Source organism: Hyla sarda, chromosome 2 (assembly GCF_029499605.1).
Source record: "Hyla sarda isolate aHylSar1 chromosome 2, aHylSar1.hap1, whole genome shotgun sequence".
Classification (NCBI taxonomy): Eukaryota; Metazoa; Chordata; class Amphibia; order Anura; family Hylidae; genus Hyla; species Hyla sarda.
Genome location: NC_079190.1, coordinates 451,158,815 through 451,168,875, shown reverse-complemented (window position 1 = coordinate 451,168,875; position 10,061 = coordinate 451,158,815).

Genomic DNA, 10,061 nt, shown 5'->3' with positions numbered 1-10,061 from the left:
CCAGACCCTCATCATCATCACCTGTCATCATCCCCTTGTCATCATCCCACACATCCCCCCTTCATCATCCCCTTGTCATCATCCCCATCCCCCTTCATCATCCCCTTGTCATCATCCCCACCCCCCTTCATCATCCCCTTGTAATCATCCCCACCCCCCTTCATCATCCCCTTGTAATCATCCCACACACCCCCCTTCATCATCCCCTTGTCATCATCCCCACCCCCCTTCATCATCCCACACCCCCCCTTCATCATCCTCTTGTCATCATCCCACACACCCCCTTCATCATCCTCTTCTCATCATCCGCCCTCAGTGGTCTTCAACCTGCGGACCTCCAGAGGCTTCAAAACTACAACTCCCAGCAAGCCCGGGCAGCCATCGGCTGTCCGGGCTTGCTGGGAGTTGTAGTTTTGAAACCTCCGGAGGTCCGCAGGTTGAAGACCACTGCGGCCTTCGACATCATCCAGCCCCCTCTCACCCCCTTTAGTTCTGTACAGTACTCACCTCCGCTCGGCGCTGGTCCGGTGCTGCAGGGCTGTCCGGAGAGGAGGTGGTCCGGTGGGATAGTGGTTCCGGGCTGCTATCTTCACCGAGGCCCCTCTTCTCCGCGCTTCCGGCCCGGAATAGAGGCGTTGCCTTGACAATGACGCAGAAGTACGTTGGCAATGAACGTACCTCTGCGTCGTTGTCAAGGCAACGTGACTATTCTGGGGCCGGGCCCGAAGCGCTTAGAAGAGGCCTCCCCGATGGCTGCCCGGGCTTGTTGTTTTCACCTTTTAAGCAGCTCATGTTGTATAATCATGTTGTATAATCATCATAATTAAATATGTGGAATATATATATATATATATATATATATATATATATATATATGTAATGAATAGCTTATAATATTATAAGGAGGCATGTGTCTTCTGATATTCACAATAAAAAAAAAAATAAAAAATGTTCCTGTCTGTCTTAAGTGGCTCCCCACTGTGTTCTTTAATAGTTTTAGATGCTTGATATAGAACACATTCTTCAGTTCTGTCTAATGTCTGATGCATTTATATAGGAGTAAATAGCATTTTCTACATTCAGGTTTATTTATTACATTTTATATCATTGTAACGCTCACATCATGAAATTGAAACATATACATTTATAAATATATAAAAAGAAAACTATTAAGGATGCTGCTTATGTTTGGAACCAGTTACAGCTATAATAATTTTTTTATCATCTCAGTACCATCTGTGAAGTCTTCTGGTCATTTTCTGAACGCTCCGGCCACTACGTCGAAGAAGGAATCATCTTGGCAGTGCCACTCCACTCAGCCAACTGATGACAGAGATGGGACACCGCTGCAGCTGGTGACTGGCTGAGTGGGCTGTCACTGCTGAGATGACACCACTTGGAAGTAACTACCAGAGCGTTCAGCAAACGACCGGAAGACTTCACAGGGCAGATTTCAAAGGGTGAGGTAGGTATTTTTTTTTTATTATTTTCATTGTGGGCCCCCCTGCAATGGGACAGAATTTTTAGTATCCAGAATCCCGTTTTAATGGGTTACTACTGGGTTATTAGGATTTAAAAAAACATAGCTTCTTCCAGGAACAGTGTCCCCCCCCCCCCCGCCCTGTCCTGAGGTTGTGTGTGGTATTAAAACGTTCCTCGATTATCTTCAAAGAAACTGAGCTGCAACACAACACACAAGCTAAGGAATAGAGTGATACTCTTTCTAAAATAAATCAGGTGTGTTTTTTTATGACATTTTTTTAAACATAGGCTCATCCATGTAAACCCACATAAACTGATAATATCCCACTCTTTTAATAGCCCTTGAGGTTAATACCCCCCCTCTTAAAATGACCCTTGGTGACAATTTCACTTTCTTTCATTTGTCTTTGGTTATAATACTTCACTGTTTCCATACTGACAAGAGCATGGCAAGACATATACAACAAAATATGAGGTACAGGTCAAGAAAAATATTAGTTAATGCTTCTACCAGTCTGGGGATGCCAGAAGACAGGGCCTTTGTTCATACCTGGGCAATTAATACATGATCTGCGCAGAAATTAACCCTTCTTAGACACTGTAAGGTACTGCTGTTGGCCACCTAAGTTGGAGGAGATGTCAAATTTAACAAGTCTGTCCCTCAAACTTGGGGACTTACGATAAGACATGAGTAGTGAGTGCTGGAACCGGGGATATTGGAAAAACACTCTTTAACAATTGACCAATGTCTATTAAAAGAGTACTCCGGGATGTTAAAATTGTGCCCCATACTGCCGGCAGTAAAAAAAATAAAGGGATACATACCTGCCGCCACTCCCCCAGTGCCTCCAACAACCCGTTTTGACCTCCGCCGGTATCCTCTTCCTGGTTGCTGGTGGTCGGTGAGTCATAATGCAGTCATACTGCATACTGAGCGGCAATGTGACATTTATGGTCCCGAAAACTGGTGCCGAAGCAGAAAACATCACAGTGCCACTCAGCCTATCGCCGGCCAAGGTGAGACTTTGCTGTGGCCAGTGATTGGCTGAGTGCACTATGACTCACTGATTACCGGCAACCAGGAAGACGAGTTAACAGAGGCATTGGGGGAAGTAGTGGCAGGTATGTATCCCTTTATTATTTTGCTGCCAGCAGTATGGTACACATATTTAACATCCCAGAGTACTTCTTTAATCCCATTGGCAGAGTCCTTGGTGACAACACTGCACTCCTTCGATGGTTCTTGGTGGCAATACCCCACTCTTTAAATGGCCTTTGGTGAAAATACTCCACTCTTTTAACCAGGTTCTCTGGTGAAAAGCATCCCCTATCCAAAGGGGTACTCCAGTGAAACGCATCTTATCCCCTATCCAGTGGCGGGACCCCCACGATCAGACATCTTTTCCCCTATCCTTTAGATAGGGGATAAGATGTTTATCGCCGGAGTATCCCTTTTAATGTCCTTTAATGAAAATACCCAATACCTTCAATAGCCCTTGGTGATAATACTCCATACTCTTGTCTAGATACAATGCAGTTCCTCTATGAAAAACAAAACAAATCTGGTACATAGATACATGACACCCAAAGTGTATGGAATCATTCAGAACTACAGTACAGTATGTCAACTTTAGCTGTATAGAAATCTCTAGAATACATATGCTCTTGTATTACAGATCACACTGTCCGATAAGCATACTATGTAACTTCTAGCACAGTGGTCTCCAAAGGCTGTCCAGGCATGCTGGAAGTTGTGGTTTTGCATCATCTGAAGGTCCACAGTTTGAAGTCCACTGTCCTAGCATATAAACGTTATCTCTTTAAAACTCTCACAACGACGTTCAATAAATTGTCATACAAAGAACGGTTTAACTTTTTTGATTTGCACTTGTTCCGCGTCTCCTGGATTCTGATTAAAAGGCTTTTAACACCTCTATATGGTTCTTCAACACATCATTTTTTTTCTACATTAACGTAAGAATTAATTTAGCCTATTATTCCTAGGAATTTTTTTTTTCAAAAAACTCCAGTTCCTTTTTTGTTTTAACTAACTTTACCCTATAATTTAATGTAGATAAGGCCATAATGTATTGAATAAGTATGGGCTGAACTTGTAACTATGGTATGTAGCACACATATTAAAGAGCTTTCATATTGCTGTAATTTAGAATAATGAGTGAATGTCCCCTCCTCACTGGAAAGCGTGGGCATGCATTTTCTACGCAGTTATCAGATGGAAAAAAATTACTAAGATGAAGGGAAATATTATATCTAGCAATGAATCGAATAAAGTTTAGCATTAGATACAGTCACATTATACTATATGTTTATTTCCATAACTATAGCTCTCTGTAGTATACTGCGCAAGCAGTGGCAGTCAAGGGTTTCTTAGTGACCACTTAACTTCACATCTGGCTAACTACCAATTGAGAACATTTTTGTGCACTTCTATAGGGAGCTGTAGAATCCTGAGCTTCTCTTTCCTTGCATTTTAAGCATACAAAGCACTCTGGGATTTTTTGTTTGTTTTATTTATTTATTTGTTTATTTGTTTTTTCTTATATATTGCAGCAATGGCTATTATTAAATAATAATGTAGACGTTCTCATGTATGCTGTCTGTCTACCTGTTGTAGCTGATGTAGCAGGCATGGGATAGGCTTCATGTTGGTTTGCAATTCATTCCATTATTGAAGTGGTTCTCTAATGCTGCCTACATTTCCCATGAATCTTCTGGATGAGTGTGTAGCATTTTATCACTGTATCTGGTCATCCAATTAGGATGAGTTTACACGACCGATTCCGTGCAGAATCCCATTGGATTCTGCACATTTGAATAATCTGGCGGGTGCCGGGACTGCTCGGAAATTTGCTGTCTCATAGACGTCAAAGCATTTCCGGGCGGAATCCGCAGAAAGAATAGAAAAGTCTATTCTTTCTGCGGATGCCGGAATGGGGATTTTTTCAGCAGAAAATTCTACCATGAAAATTCAACTGTGTGAACAGTGCAGCAGAATCCCATTGACATCAATGGGACTCTGCTGCAACAGAATGTCCATGTGCAATATTCAGGTGGGACTCTACACAGACATTCTGCCATGTGAACATAGCCTTAGGCTGCTGGTGCTAAAGTTCAACCAGGTGAACCCATTAGACTTATAAATAGGTTAAGGTCAGGTCACATTATGTGCGGTTTTGATGTATTTCCAAAGTAATTTTTTTAGAGCAATTTGACCTATAATGGCTATTGAAGTGTTTTATGAAGATCTGAATGATTTAGGCTATATTTAAATATGAAATATGTAAATTTACTTATTAATTCTCTTGGTAAAAATGTACACAGTTTCTGTATGGTACCATCATTTTTTGCTATGATGTTGTGTAAATCACATCAAAAACTGGAGAATTGCAGCAAAAAAATAAAATTTAATAAAAAAATGAAATGTATGAATACAACCTCAAGGGCGGTCTATAACTGCCAGATATCCTGATCCCATAGGAAAAGCAGCAGAAATAAGCCACTTTATGGTGGTTTAGTGGTCAGCACTGTTGCCTTGTAGCACAGTAGTCCTAGGTTTAAATCCCACCAGTGACAAGATCTGCAATGAGTTTGTATGTTCTCCCCATGTTTGTGTTGCTTTCCTCAAACATCCCAAAACATACTGATAGGGGAAATGAAGGGGTACTGCGGTGGAAAACATATATTTTTTCATTTGGTCTTTTTAAATCAACTGGCTCCAGAAAGTTGAACAGATTTGTAAATTACTTCTATTAAAATGTTTTAACCCTTTCAGTACCTTCAGCAGCTGTATACTACAGAGGAAATTATTTTCTCTTTGAATTTATTTTCTGTCCGACTATAGTGCTCTCTGTTGACACCTCTGTCCGTGTCAGGAACTGTCCAGAGCAGGAGCAAATCCCCATAGCAAATCTCTCCTGCTCTGGACAGTTCCTGACATAGATAGAGGTGTAAGCAGAGAGCACTGTAATAAGAGCACGCTAATAAGTACTAGAAAGATTAAGATTTTTTTTAACAGAAGTCATTTACAAATCTGTTCAACTTTCTGGCACCAGTTGATTTGGGGGAAAAAAATGTTTTCCACCGGAGTACCCCTTTAAGATTGCAAGCCCCAATGAGGACAGGGACCAAACAGGTATGGACACTCACCTCTCATGGGCAGCCAATGTGTGACTCCTACATGGCAACATTTGTCACTACATAATGCAGTACCCACTTCCCACATGTAGGGTACAAAGAGTTTAAATAAATTATATATTGTTTGGCCTTAACATGTATAAAGAAAAGCACTGGCCCAACACCTTTTGGGAGCCTTAGAGAGATACTGTGCCTCATAGAAAGAAAATGGGGGAGCTTAATCGAAACCTGAGTAAATGGAAAAGTGGTGCCATTGCCATAGCAACCAATCAGATTTCATTTTTGTAGAGGCCACCGAAAAATGAAGAAAGCAATCTGATCGGTTGCTATGGGCAACTGGACCATTCTTCCTCTTCACAGGTTTTGATAAATGTCCCCAATATTCTTTAACCTTCTGTCCTGTTTTAGCCTTTGCTCACAACTCGTACAAATCAAATGGAAGTATTAGATTTTTCAATGAAGGCTCTTCGCAAATAGGGAATAGGATTGAAGAAATATATGAAAAAACACATATTTTTTGTATTGAAATAGCTTTTTATGACTGCAATCAAATTTGTAAAGGAAATTGGTTATATGGTTATAGTAAAGGGATAAACATCTATCTTTTGGTCTACCAATTTTAAAACATGTCTCTAACATGTCTCTAATGTTCCTAATATGCTGTAAAAGATTGAACATTTAAAAGAAAACTACTTTTATTTTCACTGTTTGGAGATGGGGACATGTAAGACTCTTTGTTAAAGGCAAATGGCAAAATAAGACTGATTCAACTATGTATTTCATGCCATTTTTTGTCTGTAAATTCATAAAAAAAATATGACATTAAAGGTGTATTCCGGCGCTTAGACATCTTATCCCGTATCCAAAGGATAGGAGATAAGATGCCTGATCGCTGGGGTCCCGCCACTGGGGACCCCGGTAATCTTTTACGCAGCACCCCAGTTAAAATCAGTCCCCGGAGCATGTTCACTCCGGGTCTGATTACCGGCGACCACGGGGCAGGCAGCATGTGACGTCACGCCTCTGCCCCCGTGTGACATAATGCTCCACCCCCTCAATGCAAGCCTATGGGAGTGGGCGTGGCAGCTGTCATGCCCCCTCCCATAGGCTTGCATTGAGGGGCGGAGCGTGACATCACATGGGGGGCAGAGGCGCGACGTCACACGCCGCCGGCCCCGTGGTCGCTGGTAATCAGACCCGGAGCGAACATGCTCCGGGGACTGATTTTAACTGGGATGCTGCATGCAAGATCACGGGGGTCCCCAGCGGCGGGACCTCCGTGATCAGGCATCTTATCCCCTATCCTTTGGATAGGGGATAAGATGTCTAAGCGCCGGAGTACCCCTTTAAGGCCAAACATCACATTTTTGCAGCCTTGGTTATGTTATCGAATGTGGGAGAATCTCCAAAAATTAAGAATGAAGGAACCAAAAATGTCCAAAGTCTGTGTTCACCTTTAGTACATCCATTGCAATTTTACTATGTTTTTGCACAATTTTTAGCAGTTGGGGTTTTGCTTAATTCTTTGCCTATGCTATACACACTCACATTCACCATCACTAGTCCTACAGCACCATTTGTATTACTCCAGCATAGCTGCACCCATGTGTCTTATTACTTCTTTTTGGTCATGTGATCACTAGTGATGAGCGGCAGGGGCCATATTCTAATTTGGGATATTTTGCGAATATATGGACGAATATTCGTCCTATGTTTGCAAAATTCGCATTTTCACTATGTTCATTCCCCTTTTTAATGCGAAAATTTGTAATGAAATTTGCATATTGCGCTTGCGCGATTATATCTTTCACCTTAAAGAAGGGAGGGATCAGTGTACTCTGGAAGTTCCGATATTCGCAAATATTTGCATATACAAAATATTTGCGCTCCTCGCTGACTCACACAGTAAATAGTATTGGAGCCTTATTTGGACCACAAGCTGGAAGCAGGGAGGGATGATCACTTTTTTTTTTTTTTACACAGTGCACATTCATTGTTGTAATGTGTACTATGAGAAAAAAAATATTCATCATTACGAATATATATCACTATATTGTAAATATTTGCAATATCGTAAAAATTAGCATTTTTAATATTCGCACTCAACACTAGTGATCACATTCCTTAGTATCCAAAACTTCCATTACCTAAGGCTAGGTTCAGACTACGGAATTTCCGCCTGCAATTCTGCTTTGAAATTGTAGGCGGAAATTCCGCTTGCTAAAATGTATAGTGTAGTGAATGGTTTTCCGTTTACAAATTCACACTTCGGAATTTCTGCCTGAAGAAAGGAGTTGCTCTTTCTTCAGGCGGAAATCCGCGCGGAACACATTGCAGTCTATTGGAGACTGCAGTGTCCGCGTGGTCCTAGCGCCGACTGATTAAGCCGGCGCTGGCCGCACTCGGAATCTCCGGGCGGAAATTTTCTGCCTGGAGATTCCGTAGTCTGAACCTAGCCTAACAGTTCCAACAGGAGCTCACAGCCTGCCTTCCTGTGGACTACAGGATGACATCATCACCTACTAGATCGCTCCTACTAACTCCCAGACCCCTCTTAGATCCAGCTGCTATCGCTATGGAATAAAACTTGCCATTTTTAACACAGTTTTCTTAATTTATGTCACAAACACATGCCAAACTGCATAGTGTGAATTGTCACCAACCCACTTGTGAGTCTAATGAGTTAATCTGGGTGATCACCAGCATCAGAAGCCTCAGAAGATGAACAAGTGCAATGATGAAACTTCCCACCCAAAGCCAGGGGATTCATGGGAAATGTAGGATGTATTACAGAACACACACCATTGTTCTTTTAAAACTAAGATGAAGCATATTCCATGCCTGCTGCATCAGCAAAAAGAGATAAGGAAAAAGTTTATACAAAAAACTCTACATTATTCTCAAATAGCCTTTGCTGCACTTTGCAAGCACAACAATATCAATTAAAAATAAAATACTTATAACAGCATTTCTTTTTTTTCCTTTTTTTTTTTTTCAACAAAAATTTTACATTTCCATATAAAATCACATTTCCATTTTTCTTTATCTATTATCAATGGGGGACATTTATCAAAGCATTTAGTAGTTTATTTTTGCTTAAAATTGTCGCAAAAAAAGTTGCACGTGCGCCTACTCTCTTTTTTCTGCGACTTTTTGCATGTTCAGTGTCCAAAGCAAAAAATAAAAAATCTTTCTTACCAAAGCAAAAAGTGATTTTTGACTTGCAGTGGTCAGAGATTTATCAAGTGCGAAAGTCGCAAAAAAGTCGCATTGCATGAAAAAACCTACTAAATTTACTCCAGTTCAGACATGGAGCAGAAAAAGCCACTACCAAAGCAAAAAAAAAGAAAAAGTGCTTAAGTGAAAGAAATTTATCAACAGGCTGAAAGCAGTTGATAAATAAGTCGCACATAGGCAAAAAAAAATAGTAAGAAAAAAAATAACTAAAAAAAGGAATACATTAGCAAACATTGATAAATGTCCCCCCAGATGTCTTAAAACATTTCCCTTTTTATCCCTCCCCCCCGCCCAATACATCTCTCCAATCTGGTTCCAGTGCCCTGTCTGACCCTCGCAGTCCAAATATACCTTTTGCTTTATCTAAGACTATTTCTCCTCCTCTCCCCCACTCAACTCCTCCCCCCAATTAAATCTTCCTATCTCTAAAACCAAACAAAAATAGAAAAGTAGTATTTTAGCTCCTCCCCTCCTCCGGATCTAACTTTCAATCCAAACCTGACCACATTACTCATTTCCTCACTTTCTCTCTCCTGGTCTTTACCATGCATATCTTCATTCAGTTCCCTTTTCTTATCTTCCTTTTCTTTTGTCCCTTCCTTCCTTCCTTTTTTTTTTCTTTCCCTTCTTCCCCTCCCCCCCCCTACTAATTTAGTATTTACAATTTTCCTCCCCTTGCCAGCGAGGAGCGCTGCGCCTTCACACCCCACTCCTCCCTGACTATTTGCGCTCCCCCGCTGATGCGTTTCTTAAAGAGAACCTTTTACCATGAAAATGCTATCCATTCTATCAGCTAAACATTACAGAGCAGTGGAGCAGATTGATATATAGTTTTGTGGGAAAGGATTCAGTAATTATGTATATTTATCATTTATTTATTAAAATCCCTGCATTTTCTGTACTTAAGAAGTCCAGTGGGTGGTGTCACTCAATAGTTTACAGTCTTACCTGTTTTACAATTCTTAGAGATAACTTTCACTCACTAATTAGGACCGCCCACTGGACTTTTAATTAGCAGAGATTTGAGCAGACATGTTTTATACCATGATCAGTGCAGAACAATGTTTAAAATGATGGTTCTATTTAACTTTAAAAAAAATATTTTAAAAATAAAAAATATTTTAAAAAATCAACCTTGGCTTACCTCTAGCAGCTCCTCTGGTGTTATTCTCCCGTTCTCTGCTGTG